We start from the raw sequence: 15,558 nt of genomic DNA on the forward strand, positions 1-15,558 counted from the left end.
GTGTTTATACCCTTGCATTGCACATCATGCAGCGAAGCAGAATACATTGGCAAGGTGCAGAACCCTGGTCCCAGCAGAGATGGCTGTGCCTGAGAAGGAAATAACTTTGAAAAATTTATGGGCTTTATGTTGTTTAATAATCTCCATTGTCTCACTCCTATTGTGTAGTCTGCAAGAATAAATTCAACTAAGTGAGCCTTTATGAAATTCCTGTTTAACAATATTTTTTTTTTTTTTGATTTCCCCACAAGCTCTAGAAAGCTGTTTCCATTCCCAGGTTTTCAGACTGATCTTCCAGCATCTATTGTGTTTGCCTAAATATAGAGATGAAAAGGAAAACCTAGTTCCCTTAGAGATGCCCTCTGGGAATAATTACACTCATTTGACTAGACTAGCAGTTAGATCTGAATTATAGTCATGAGTAAGTTAGATCTTAATTAAAATCATGTTTGGGCGCAAAAGGCGATGTCATACACGCAAAGAAGCTGCTTTGTAATATGTGGAAATTAATGTTAATAGTAATTTGTGCATGAGATTCGGGTTTCAATTTATTCTTCATATTGCTCTCTCTGGTGCTTTACCCATGTAAAAGTATATCCTGCTCCTGTTTCCGTATTTGAGTACTCTCAAAGAAATAAAAGGTAAAATAAAATGACGCATTCCATTCACATCAGTATTTAAGGAGCTTTGCAATTGTAAAGGCCTTATCAGATGTTTGACAGTTTCCCACTTCTAATTGGAATATGTTGAAAAACTAACAATATCATAGTGTACTATCATTACTTTCTTCTAGAGACTGTCAGAGTTTCCCAGGAGGACAGCCTAGGCTCGTGTTTGTTCCTGTTCTGGTCTGTGCTGATCTCTCTTACAAACTTACCAATAACTCATAAGTGTATGTGCATACAGGAATAATACTAATACAGCACAGTTTAAAACACTGTTGCGTTTGGGTAACCATCGACCCTTGCTTTGATTTTTGCAGTGGCATGGAGATTCTTTGTGGAATACCTGCTTCATGTGGGAGGTAAAGATGACTCTAAAGCCTACGTGGAGTAACTAGAACAGTCCAAAACAGCAGTGGCTGTGGCTGGTAAGTGACAACTACTTCGTGGTCCGTTTGTTTTGCTGCATGGTGGTTTAAGTCATCAAAAGCAAAGCGTTACTCCTGTTTAGCACAAGCAGGTAGCCTGAGCTACAACACGGAAGCTTGGCGGGCTTCCTTCTTGTGCCATATTTTATTTTCTGCCAGGTGCTGTGTCTGAATATGTTTGGTGACAAACTATCTTCCAGGGGTTTAGTGCCTATTTTGTCATTCTTTTTTATTTCTGAACAAAACTTTCTGAGGAAGTCCAAGTACTTTCTTTTTATATCCTCTAAGGATCATGTTGTTTCTTGAAAGGAGATGCTGGCTTTTCCTAATCCTAAGTAACTTCTCTTTGACACTTGGATTAATTCATTTAAGAAAACAAGGAGGAGTCGAAGAGAAGGAAAGCTTAAAATAGATATGAGCCTTTTTGACATCGTCTTGAATGAACTGTTTTTGCCTTAAACTGAGGTTATTTTGCCCAACAATTCTGCTGTTTTCCTTAAATACACAGTATATGTTGAAAACAATGCAGGCAGGGAGGATGTACTTGGTCGCTACGGAGGGCAGGCTCAACATCAATTTTGTATCTCTTTCACTGCTCAGGTTTAATGATTGAGCCTGACTTTCCACTGAATAACACTGAAGATCCTGGGTTTAGCCCTTGGAAACACAGCATCCAGAGGGTGTGGATCTAGGAAAACTGATGTGGTCCAGAGCTGTATTTGGCCGGAGGTCAGGTTGTGGTGCATATTTAACTCTGCCTCCGTTGCATTGCTGCCAACACTGCGCTTGTGTACACTGCGGCTGCGTGGGCAGAAATTGCTCTGTACTAGTCCCAACTTCTAGAGGTCATTTTAAACCACTCAGTGGCCAAAGGACTTAAGGTAAGCATATGTAAGGCAATCTTTTTTTGAAGGAATTGTTTGCATACAAACAGGACAAATCACAACGGATTTAAATTGCAATGAGGGGAAATTTAGGCCTAACCTTGAGACAAGCTTTCCAGCAGTTAAGCACCGGGGTTGCCTATCCATAGACCTTATTAAATTCTGTTTCCTAAAGATTTTAGAGCAAATAAGTCAAATGAGGAGTGATTTTGTTTAAGTTGATCTGTGCTTGGCTAGAAGACACAGAATTTTCTGAGATCTTGATGCTTAGTTAGACATTCAAGGAAATTACCCAGAAGATGCGGAGGGTATCTTTTTACACAGGTTTGGTTTTAAGGTGTAACACATCTTAGAAGAACAGTAGAAATCTTAGGACTTCATCAACTAGATCGTCACGAGAAGTGAAAGTGTATAAAGCAAGGAATTATTTAAAGGGATACTTTGGACCTTTCAGTGTTATTCCAGAAACAAAGGTAAAGGAAGAAAATGTGAAAATGTATATGGAAGTAGTTCTCCCCCTTCCCCTCCGCTCTCCTTTTTGACTTGCGAGACTGTGAAACTCACTACTTCTGGACATTATTATTGAGGTACTGGGTTTGGCTGGGGAGGATTCCACTCCTGTAGTTGCACTACAGACATTCACCTGGGATAAAGTAAAATAATGAAGATCCGAGCCCTTCTGCTGCAAGATGTTAATGAATCTTAAGTGCCTTGGTTTTGGAAAAGACATCCTCTATAGGAACACTGCTGTGTAACTCCATGAGGATTTGCAGCACCTGTTGTTGGTACCTGCCAGAGACAAGGTATAAGCATAACACACTTATTGCCTGATTCAGCCTAGCAATTAATTTCCTCTGTAGGAATTATTATCCGGTAAAACATGGAGTGGAGCCAAGTCCTGCCACTTTTCTTTTGTCTTAGATATGGCTTCTTTCCTTCTAGGACAAGAGTAATAATTCCAGCTGGAGAGCTTGAAGTACAAATACAGATGACATCCCTGTAAGTAACTGACTCGTTTTCTAAGAACTACTTAAACGTACAAGATCTCCATAATTTAGAAATTAATTACAGGGCATGGGTGTTCGAAGGTGCAAAAGGATTCCTGTGCTGTGATGCAAGTGCAGCTGACCCTTATTCTTGCATGTGATGATGTTTACGAGAGTTGCTAAACTTTGTTTTGAATCTTCTTTTCATGCTCATCTGTGCATTGTCACATGGTCAGTATCAGTAATACATTTACTCTTGTTCAGCTAGTTATATCCGTGTCTGGTTCAAGGTGCTTTGTTCCCTCTGGCAAAGGCAGAAGCGTGTAGTTCCCATTCATGTGGATAACCCAAAACACAGTTCAGGGGCTGATATAATTAGAACACATTTATGCTTGTTTTCTATTCTAGCCTAGGTCTGCTGAACAGCAGTTACTTTGAAAGATAGCTCCTGGGTCTGATTTTTATTTTTTGTTTATTTTTCTTTTCCAGTGTTCCTTTCATCCAGCCATGGGCTTGCAGCAGAAAGATGGAGGAAACTCAGAGATACATAGCGCTTTGCGTCTTTCTCCAGGAAATGAAAAAGGATACTGTGAACCTGATACAATAACCTTCAAGTTTACAAAGACAGCTGCAAGGGCCATCGATGGAAAAAATCCTTTATGAAAGAAGACCAGAAATAACGGGCATATATTTCACCAAGGGAAATCAAGGCTAGATATTAGAAAAACTCATATTTAGTACAAAATAACACTCCTTGAGGAAGACGTGGGCTTCTGTCACTGAAAGTCTTTAAAAAAGATTAACACTAATGGGTTGGGAAATGCTTGTGAGTACTTGATCCTGCTCAGTGCAGAGAAATGAACAAGGTGGTCTCTCAAAGTCTCCTATAGTCTTCATTAGTTGACGTATAGCTTTGTTGTGTTGCTTCAACCATGTATGCACAGTACTCTTAAAACGTGGTTGCACAGCTGTGGCGGTCATGGAAGCAGCGTAAGGATATGCCACCAAGATACAGTTGCTCCTGTGGAAATGCCAGTCCTTACCAAACGCTGTCAAACTGCGGAGCTTGCAGCAGAGCAGGAGATGACTCTTAACTAATTATAACAGTGATGACTACAGCGTTCACAGTGTGTACCACAAACAAGTGTACTACATGCTGTCTGCTTCATTGATGAAGGTAGAAATGCTTCATGCTGGTACAGAGCTTTCGCCTGAAGATCTCTAAGTATTGTACAAAGTAGAAAGTGACATCACCCTGATTGCACAGTTAGATGAGCAGGATTGCCACCTTCCTTAATTACATACCGATATTGTAGCCTGGCGTCTTACTGAAGAGGTGTTCCTTATTTAGGGCTTGTTGATGTGTAGAGGTTGTTTAGCTTAACCCTGCTGGGAATACTTGGAGGTAAAATTGTTCTGTTGTGCTACAGGCCATGTACACATGCATGTGTGTGTAACCATGTATTTAATTTGCTAGCAGAAATTCTTTAGGTAATGACTGTGGTGTAGTTTTGCTTTTGTGTGGTATCTTCTCTACAGAAGAAAGCATGCATCCATCAACGTAGCTGGTTTTCTAGGTCTGCACCATTAACAGTGTCACTGAACTGATATATTTATGTTGATGCAGGGAAGTTTATGCCCTCAAGAATGAGTTTAACTCTCAGCCAGTATTAACTCACTCATGCCACTCATTTTGCACAGAAGCAAGTGACTGACAGTGCTAGGAATGGAGAAACAGGCCTTCTCCTTTGCAGCATGATTTCTACCAACAGAGATGTAGTATACTTGGGAATAGATACACGTACACCTCCCTGCCCCAAATATTTATAGAAATAATTTCCTAGCCATTTCACTGTACGTTTAGGACCCGTATATGGAGACAAGTTACCGTTTTACTGAGCTCTGAGAAAACACGTAACAGAGATGTCCTGACTGAATGTATGTTGGTGATGAACTTGTATCCCTCCAGTTGCTTTTCCTTATCTGTCTAAGCCAAGGTGCACGTAAGATATCAGTGCTGCATGGAGGCCACATAAATCCGTATTTGACCCCTTGTAACGTCCTCCAAAACTTCTTTTCAGCAAGTAAGTTCTCTTCCTGCCCTCATTTTTTGAATCCACTTTGCAGGTGAGATAAAAGGATTCTTTTTGCTGTTAAATTATGTCAGTTACAAGTAATCTGTGCTGTCTCTGTGCACCTGGGGCTTTTTTTGTTGTTTTTTTGCCTTTTGTCTTTTCCCCAAGGAAAGCAAGTATTTTGTGCTTATGGAAAAACAGGAGATTAGCTGCACCAGAACACGGAGTATGAGTTAACTTGAGGCAAAACCCAGCTGAACAGCAGCAATGCAAATTTGCCCATAGCTCTGGTGCCAGATATCTCCAATTACAAATCTTGAGGGGTCATTAAGTGGAAACCAAGTGCCTTTTTTAAAGTTCTCTCTTTTTTTTATTTATTAAAAACAGTAAATATAGCTGAACATCTGCTAATAAATAATTTCTCGCCCCATCCCTCTGCAGGTAAAGGAAGGTTTTGGAGCGCAGCAGGTACTTGCTCTCAAAAGGTACAATTCTGGGATGGTTTGAGGCAGCAGCTGCACTTGTGATCAGACAGGTCAGTGACATTAAGATTGTTTCAATGCACTTTTAAAGACTCCCTGACCTACACAGAAATATTTTCAGAACATGAGCATTCTTATTCTAGCTGGCATCTTTCGTGTGATTGGAGTGGCCCACATCTTTCTCAGCAGACAAAGGTGCTACCTCCCAGCTTTTTGGCTGTGGAAAGGGTCTGGAAGATGCTCAGACAAATTATTTTGTGGTGCATTTTAAGTAGGAAACACCAGTTCAATTGTCAGTTAGCTCATTCTGTGTATGTACAGATTTTGCTGGTGAACACAATGGGAGATGCTGAAGTTGAAACAAACTAGTTCACAAGGAATGCATTTAGAGGAGCTGGGAGCAAGATACTTGACTGTCTGGAAGGTACTGATGCTCCCTTCAGCAAGAACAGCTGAACACATGTTCATAAGAGAGCATTATATGAACACTGCTGAATCAAAAAATTACGCTTTGCTATTTTGATATCCACTGGAAAAACATTAAGACAGGTTTGGGGGGGTGGGGAGGGTTTTTGTTTTGTTTTGATTTTTTTTTTCCCAAGGTATTACTTTTCCCTTCTTCCAAAGCATTAGCTAAATCTGATAGTGTTCAACATGCCTAAAAAAGCCAGGCACATGATGTTTAATTTTTGGGTCTTTAAAAATGGAAGCAATCCTTAAAATAGCTAACATGACATGAAATGTCAGTGACTGTGGCATGGGGCTGGCTGTTTTAACAGACGTAACTTGAAGTACGGACACGGGCAAAGTTGTGACCATGTCTGTACAGGCAGAGTGGCAGCCCAGCGCTGCAGCAGATTCCTGTATGTGTGCTACATGTGTTACCAAGTTCACTGCAGGAGCAGCACACTGTTCTGTGTAATAGGTTACAGGTCTCAGTTGCCACTTCGTGTCCAGCCAGTCTGTTGACAGCTTTAATGCTGCGATGAAATGCTGTAAAAGAAGTGTAAGGACTTTACATTGCAGCCCCAAACAAAGGTCAGGAGTGCTCAGGCAGGAAGCAAATCGCTAAATATGTCCCCCAACACCTCTTGTTTCAAAGACTGGAATAAGTGTGTGGAAATGCCTGTAAATAAGATATACAGTCACAATATTTGGGTTGGTTCACCAATTATTTGCAAGCAGGGGAAAAAAAGGGGGAGGATGAATATCATCACAGTTTATTTACAAAATAAATAAATAAACAAAATAAATCATTTGACTGGCTCTGTTTCTCAACATAAGAGCTCAGTGGAAATGAAAGGGGACTCTCTAGTTCTCATTCCTGAATTACAATAATGTTTTGAGCTTGACTGTGAAAGGAAAAAGCGAATGTTTAGATGTAGTTTGACCAGCCGCTGATGAATGCACTCTTTAGAATGTAAATAGGTACTTTCCAATAACCAGAAATACGTAAAACGTGAACAGAGATTACGTGTAACTTGATTAGGCTCCTGCTTGGTCTCATGAGGTGTGGGGAGACACAAATTAATATACTAATTGGATTGCCCCACCACTTAATAGCTCACATAAGGCCTATTTCATCGTGGTACCTTTTGGAGCTACAAAGACGAGAAAAATGATATTTGCTCATTAAGGAGTTGATGATGATTTGAAAGACCAGACAGGTTTACCAGAAACAGTCAGCCAATTTTTGTTCCCTGTAAAAATAAACATTTAAAAAGCATTTTCTTTTAAAAAAATAATCTTTTTATCAGAAATGTAATCTGAAATAAAGATCAACTATAGACTCAATCTCCTGGAAAGATTTAGACTTTTGATAACTCTCTGGCAGGCCTTGTCAAGCAGTTATTGGTTGTGAGCGTTAGCCAGAAGTATAGAAACACTTATAAATATTGTATGCAGAAGACTAGCTGCACTTAGACTGATGATTAATAGGTCTGCTCTTGTTAATCTACGGCATCTCTTTTGCATGAAGAAAGCGATTAGAAACACATTTCCGAATATCCCAGGCAGACCTTAGATGATGCAGAGCATAAAATTGAAATCTGGAAGTACCTGCATACAGAAGTCTAAATGAAATATACAGATGCAACCCTAGCATTTCCCATTGTAGGTATTAGGAAACTGTCAAAGTTCTTGGGCTGAAAATGCAGTTTAGTTTTATCTTTACTTTCTGCATGAATCCTAGGGTTTTTTTTCTTTTATTTTTTTGTTTTGTTACACTTTAATATAATTTTTATATATTACCCTGTGTTAAAAATTCAAACAAAATCTATGACACCTGTCTAGCATTTGTAAGCAACAATAAAATTATAAATAGCTATTATGTGGAACTGATGAGAACAGCATCGATTAGGCAATGAATGAGGATTAAAGCAGCACTCTTTGAAGGCGTGACACTCATCACCTCATGTCCCCACCAGTGTGGCCTGTGGCACCAGGCAGTTTTCTCCCAGTTCACCCTGAGGGGATCATTTGGGAAGCAAAGGTGCTTCTTAATCTGTAGGGATGCAGTTTCTCACACACCTGAGTATGGGTAGAGGCAGGGATGGGAGGGATGGAAGCCCCCCAGCCGTGAAGGTACTTTGAGAGGGAAGGTTGTACTGGCCAAGGACTCATGTGGCTTGGTAAGTAAGATGGAGTTAAGAAATGCAGAATTAAGTAGTGTGGGGCTGATGTTAAGGTATGATTTCCTCTTTCGGAAGCCTTCTTACACATCTTGTTTTCTAAGGCGGCAATGAAGATCAATGGATTGCTCTCTGTGAGTACGGCAGTCAGCCATCCTCCCACTCTCCAGCTGTCTGTCACCTCTTGCTTAATTTTAGGCAAATTTGTCAGACAGGTAGAGACCAAGAAATCCCACAGGATGCACGGTCTAGGGGTGACGTGAAGCCTGTGGGACCCTCAGGTTCTCCTGCCAGCCAGTGGCTGATGAGGCTCAGGTGGGACATGTGTGCACTCATCCTCCCATGCTCTCTCCCTGGGGAAACCCATGGGTATGTGGGAGAGCTGAAAGCAGCAGCATGGGAGCTCAGGCAGTGCTGAAGGAAGGGAGGAATGAAACAGAGATGCTTGTGCTGGAGGGAATCAGAGGGCGAGGAAGATGATGTGAATACATGCCTGAAGTCAACAAGGCTTCTCTATTCTCCCATGCATAGAGCTTCCCGACTGTATAAGAGAATTATTTGCTATCCTGTGTTACCCTGCATTGTTTTATTTTTGGAAATAAGTGTTCAGGGTTATTTTTTTTCATTATTTTAAGTTTCTGTTCACACGTCTGTAATTTTGCAAAAGAAATAATGAATGCACTGTGACAGCATGCTCAGAGATAGCATTTGGTATTACAGTTTTACCTGAGGGAGAACAAGTATTAATGTGTTTTAATATATATATTTTTTTTTTTTAATTAAGGAATTAACCCCTTCGTAACTCCCCCAGTGAAGTCTGGGAAGGAAAAAAGTATGTAATTTTGAGTTTCTCCATTTAGTTCATTAGAGAATAATGAAGTGCACGATTAAACCCTAATTTTACATTAAACCCCAGTTTTGGAATCCTTTTGAAAGTAAAAAGGAAAAATCTTTTTTTCTGTCCTGACTTTCTGCTGCTGATTCTCAGAGAAGAGGAGGTGTTTTCAGTCTTCATACGGTTTGGTTGTAAAGACTTCGTATTTCTGCATTTGTCCCAGGCATAGTAAGTGGGAGTTTTATATCTGATTTTAGCCATCTAAAAATGAAGCATCACATTAAAGGTAAATGTTTATAGACTCTGTCTGTAGTCAGCAGAGATAAAGATCGATTGCTACAGAGAGCAATTGATTCTACTACCTTAGATAACTGTCCTAGAATGACATGAAAATTATGTATCCTCTCAAAGTACCTAATTTTCTTCACTTACTGGAGAAGGAAGCTAACTAACTAGCTTAGACCAGGTACTCACTTTTGGATAGCTAATATTAAATTATATGAATCCCACCAATGGGTCTAATAAAAATAGGATTTGACAATCAATTCTTTATTTGTAGAAACTTTTAGAGAGGCTGAATTGGAAATGAGATTGTTTTGTATAAGACAGTTTTTTCCCTATTTTTCAAGCATCGTTATATGTGCCTGCTTTGCTCCAGTGCATCATTCATTCCCCTGCTGCCATGAAGGACTCTGTTGACTTTGCAAAACACCTTTCTCCATGTCTCTCTTTTCTGAAGGTCAACATTTCAATTTATTGCAGCTTTATTTTTAGATCAGAATATGATGATGATTTCAGTCATTTCTTTCTGTAGGTATTTCCAGCTTTGGAAGATGACCTAGCAATTGACACTCCTTTTGAAATTGAACTCGAAGAAATGGCCAGTAGCTTGTAGGTACTGCAGGTTTAAACTCAGCTCCTCAGATTTCTGTTAAAGGTGATGTGTTTGTGCCATTAGCTATTAAATCTTTTTCAAGCTTGCATGACTTTTATAACTCATATGTTGCTGATGGGAAACCTCATCTTCCTATTTTAGGGAAGTAGGCTGTTTGCCAAGCCCATTTTGACCAAGACATTAAATTGTTTATAGCTGTTTCAGCTCATCTGGGCTTTATGTAATCACTTAACATTTTACACATGTGGGCAAAGTCCCAGTCACCTTCTGTGCTTGAGTCTGCTATTCAACCTGTGGGATGTAAATCAGTGGTCTCTGGGTTTGACCTCATCTTTTCAGGAGGACTCTGACGCTTCCTTGGTTGAAAGCATTTGTGGGAAAATCATTTATACATTCCCGGGCTTACGGGACTTGAGATTTACCATTTTATGAGAACCTTGTGAGGAGGTCTTTGTGCTGCGTTTCTGAGTTCTTTGAGTCATTCATGCTGTTCTGTTTCTGTCCGTTTTACATTCTCTGTGGTGGCTTTAGCAACAAACACTTTGGACATTCCCAGCATCTACCTGACGTAAAGAAATGTCTTTGCTATAGTCTCTCTTTATTTTTTTTGTTTTTAATTAATGTGTTACTATTATTTTAAGTTTCAAGTTAAACCAGACCTTTTAGTAATCAGTTTCTCTGGGTGTTTTCTCCCAGTTGTAATCACCGTCTGGTCTCTAATCACGAGCTCAATTACCATGACTGCTAACTGCAATTGCAAGATTAGCTCTTTAGACTTAAACCAGTCACAAATTCTTCTGGATTTTCACCCTCTGTTTGTTTAAAACTCCTCTCTGAACTATTTCACTTTTATGAGTAGGAACATCCTTCTCAAATTAGCTTCATTTGCCTGAGTTTACTGAAAACTTTTTTTTTACTTTCAGAACTAGCTATTACTATAATTTTTCTTCTAGCTGTTGTCCTTTTGACTGATGCACTCTGCTTGCGTGGTGGGGGGGTGGAGAAGGAGGATACTGAAGTGCTTTCTACCAAGTGTGAGCCAAACTCAGGGTAGCCTTATGATACATGGGCCTTCTCTGAGAGCCATATTGAAGCATCGTCTCCCCACAGTTTCATAGCCTTTTCTCTGGCAATTGAATGTAATTTTTCATGGGGCAACAAGAGGTAATCCTAGCTAGTCAGCTTCACTGTTGCATGCATGAGAACCAGATTACTTTTTTCCTTTAGATAGGTGAAGAAGTGTCACGTTACCAGCCGGCTTTGTAAAACTGGCAGAAGACACCAAGACCTGCTTCAACCATTAGCTGTACTGCATGCATCCAAATTTCATACCTTTTACCACCTGGAGAGACCTTTTTCTATCTGTCCTTTCTTTTCTAATTGGCCTTGGTCTCTTAACCTCCCTTGGCCATCCAACAGCTAATCAGTGCAATGAGCCTCTGCCTCACTATGCTAATTGCTACTGTTGTCCAGTTGATTTCCTCAGAAATACCTGAGGAACCTGCAGAGGGAAAAAATAAAAATCAAAGAGCACAGTGACAATGGAGTATAAAACATGGGGTTACAGAAGGACAGGCCAGGAAATTTGTCACTACATCCATGCGTGGAGACCTCATAGCAGCTTTCCAGTATCTGAAGAGGGCCTACAGGGATGCTGGGGAGGGACTCTTCATTAGGGACTGTAGTGACAGGACAAGGGGTAACGGGTTAAAACTTAAACAGGGGAAGTTTAGGTTGGATATAAGGAGGAAATTCTTTCCTGTTAGGGTGGTGAGGCACTGGAATAGGTTGTCCAGGGAGGTTGTGAATGCTTCATCCTTGGCAGTGTTCAAGACCAGGTTGGACAAGGCCTTGGGTAATACGGTTTAGAGCGAGGTGTCCCTGCCCATGGCAGGGGGGTTGGAACTTGATGATCTTAAGGTCCTTTCCAACCCTAACTATTCTATGATTCTGTGTACCTGGGTGTAAAATGTGATTCCTTTCTATAAGCAATGGAGCAATCTAGTACAGACCAAGCAGAAAACTGGAAGCTTTGCCTATGTTGGGATGGGCTTAAAAACCTGATAAAGGATTTATCACTACTTTAACAACTTTAAGTGATGTAATAGCACAAAGGTTTCTCCCTTCTTCTCTTCTTAGACTTCTTTGCAATTGCATATGTTTCATTGGCAGACCTCCTTTCTATGAGACAAAACGTATAGCATGTATGGAGAAACATCACATACATTTGGGAGATAAAGCATAAGAACACATTGCTCCCATTCAGTGATTCATGAAACTGAACCCTTACTCTTTGAGGACCTCAGGCGTGCAAGCTGCAGGAAGGAGCAAGATTTATCATACACTGATGACTGCACAATTGTTTCGATTTTCCTTGAAAGTAATAATTACAGTCAAGACAGCCAAAAAAGCTCTTTCAAGACCACTTCAGGTGAGTCAAGGTGAAAAAATCCAAAGGGGATTAATTCAGCTGGAGAAGGACTACCAGCAAACCCAAAACACCATATCAGTTGCCTCAGGAAAACGCAATTGGCAAGTGTTCATTTGCTTATTTCATAAGCAACCTGTTCCAGGAATTCTTCAGCAGTATTTCTAATTGAAACACTTGTATTACTTTTTGCTTGTTTCCTCTACCTCTCTTTTTTCTGTGAAAGTGACAGCATTTTCTTTGTCAAGCTTCAAGAAAAATATCTTGGCATCTGCTGGGAGAAAAGTTATCTCAAGGAGCTAACTTTCAATTCATTCAAGAGTAGACACAGGCTTTCTGTTCTGCGTAGCTGATTTTTTTTATCCTTGTTGCTTATAAAAGTTTAATATAGACTATCAAATTCTGCAGTAATTCAGAACAACCACCAAACAGGTTGCCAGAGTTGCACATTAACCCTCATCCTGATCCCTCCAGCTTTGACATCAGGTTGTTGTCTTCTGTTTCTCTACCTTCCTCCTTCTGGGAGACCAGGCAAAATTCCTGTCTTAGATTTCTGTTCAGATCTGAATGGAAAGTCAACACCTTGCCTCCTTGTAGGGTGAGATAAACAGTACAGGGGCTACTACGAACTGCCCATTCGGAATGGTGCCTGCCTTGTTGAGGGTTGTATTTATGTACCCACTCTTCCAAAGTCTCCCAGAAGTGAACAGAATCATAAAGTATCCAAAAGAATTTACTGGATCACAAAGAAATAAAGTGCTTGCTTGGCTGTGTCTTCTCATGCACAGAACATTGATTTGATAGAATGCTTCTGGGGATAGGTGAGGAGGAAGGCCAAGCAGCTAGCCGAGGGAATAAAACCCCATCACAGCACTGCAACCACCCCTCACTCTGTGGTAATGTGCCCAGTGGATAGATCTAGAATTTTCCTTTGCTCTCAGGTGCCCTCATTAAGGCCCTGAGGGCATCAGTAAGCCTTAATGTCCCTAACCAGCTTCACCTGTGGAGCCCTATTTAAACCCAGCTCTGTGCCTTTGCTCTCTGTTTGGGCTTTGTTGGGGGAAGGTTGTTCTTCAGCTCTGTTTGTGCCTGTGAAGTTTCTTATTCTGGACTTCAAGCTATAGCCTGACTGCCTGGCTTGACCCTGTGGGACTGGTGTGCCCTGTGCTCTGCTGTATGTGTCACTTCACTTGGAAGTGGCATTTAATTGCAATGTGTCAGGTCAAGCTTGTGGGGGGAGTCTTGCTAAGGCTGCCACAACTCCCAGTTTGACTGTGGGTTAACCAGCTAATTGGAGAGACATGGAAAGATGTCCATCGAAAGAGGATAAGAGGCTTCTAAACCAGGAGGTGGAGAAAGAGCTCTCCATTCAAAATCCATTCAGAGGATCTTCAGCCAATCTCAAGCAGTCATTTCTAATGCAGCTAAAGCAAGGTAAAAGTGTTGAGCTTTATTGCTTTTACTGATAAGACTTTACTTTTTAAAGCAGTATGCCGAACATATTTGAATGCTTCTATGTATATTTTCATATGCAAACTATTTGCTGGGATTCTGTGATTCTTCAGCCTAGTGAGGTTTCCGTTACCTTCCCTCAGGGCAGTGAGTGAATCCTTTTGTCTGGGAGGCTATAGCTGTGTCTAACCCTGTTTCTATGCTGGCTGGGGAGGGAATGCCTTATGGAAAGGAAGTGTACCTGTGTGGTGGTAATGAGTAGGTTGCTAAAGAGGTGCTTAAGACTATATAGCAGTGATGCTAGATTTTCTGTATTGAGACCCTTTGTTATATGTCTATCATGTAGCTAAAAAGCATGTCTTGTGATTATTTGTATATGTACAGCTGTTTAAAGTTAGTCCTTGTTACGTTAGGCTATTTTGTACTTCTGCATTGGTTCTGGGTAACTTGGGCTTTCTATCGAATTGATTTTGGCCCAGGTTCCCAGGGTTAGTCATGAAACTGAGTTCTTCGCAGGACTGGGGCTCCTGAAATATTTTTCTGAGTCTTTGTGCCCTGTAAGTGAGCATAAGCTGCACACAGCATGGTATTCCCAGCTGTATGCCCAGAAAAAAGTACTGGAGGATTAGCCTGTGAAGTTACGAGGAGAGAGAGGAAACAATGCCCAAATGCTAGCTACTTTTACATTTGGTTCTAACTGTGCATGTGATTAGAAATTAACGATTTACTGAGTTTCTTTTTTTCACTGCTGAGATGGTCAGAGGCAGGTAGCAGTTTTCTTGAATTAAGCATTTGTCAGAGGCTTTTACACAATTCAGTATTTGCCCCTATTTTCAATCCAGGGAAGGAAGCTGAGCAGTTTCCTTGGCCTTCAGCTTCTGAGCTGCATTTTTCCTTATCAAGGAGAAAACCTTTAAATCACTCCCAGCCTAGTAGAAGATAAACAAACACAGGGTTTAATTTTTATACTTAACTGCTGCACACATCACTTGAAAAGTTCATGATCTCACTTTAAGAGACTTGCTCATCTCTGTGGGGGTGGCTGTTTTCCTCCCTGCATGGAGAGGTTCCCTTAGGGTGAAAAGAGGGGAAATTTTAATGGGTTACCGAAGGATCTTTCTAAATTCTTGATTACTTTCAATTTTGGGTATGTAATATCTACTAGAGTTATTAATCTTAATCACTTGACGTTTCTAGGTGAAATGTGTTGCTGGATTATATATTTGCTTTAGTTTGGCGTGTTTTCATCTGGAGAAAGCAGATTGTATGCTTGGAATAAGAATTTAGCAAAGATGGAGAGATAGAAGTGTAAATGCTAAGTGAAAAGAGCAGAAACTAATGGGTGGTACCTGTTAAATAATCTTCTATACTGGTGCCAGGTCAGGGCAGTGTAATGGCCAGGTCTTCTATGCATGAGCTTTCTAGGATGTATCATGCTCTGTCTGTGCTCTCCTGGCAATATGTTCTACTTTGGCTCTTAACATCTTCAACGTTTACATGAGTACCTTTTTGAATTTTCTTCCCAGTTATAGTGAATGATTAAATGAAAGCTGTTATCAGTCTTTAGCAATCTTACCTCTCAACACCATTATGGCAACAGCATTACTATAAACCTTAATCCTTCTCTTTCATGCCAGCTTCATGTAGGAGGAGTTATTGTCCCAGAGCCTGTACTGAGTTTATGCCAGAGCACAAAACTCTTATCTAAACTACTAGTACTAGCCACAGAAACTGAAATAATGAACACTCCCCAGTGATGCTTAATCAAATCTGCCTTACGGAAGCTGTGGTAGAAAAATAA

The sequence above is a fragment of the Neopsephotus bourkii genome, unplaced genomic scaffold (genome assembly GCF_033783945.1).
Source record: "Neopsephotus bourkii isolate Nb327-2 ecotype Australia unplaced genomic scaffold, CSIRO-AGI_Nbou_v1 NB_809, whole genome shotgun sequence".
NCBI classification, from domain to species: Eukaryota; Metazoa; Chordata; class Aves; order Psittaciformes; family Psittacidae; genus Neopsephotus; species Neopsephotus bourkii.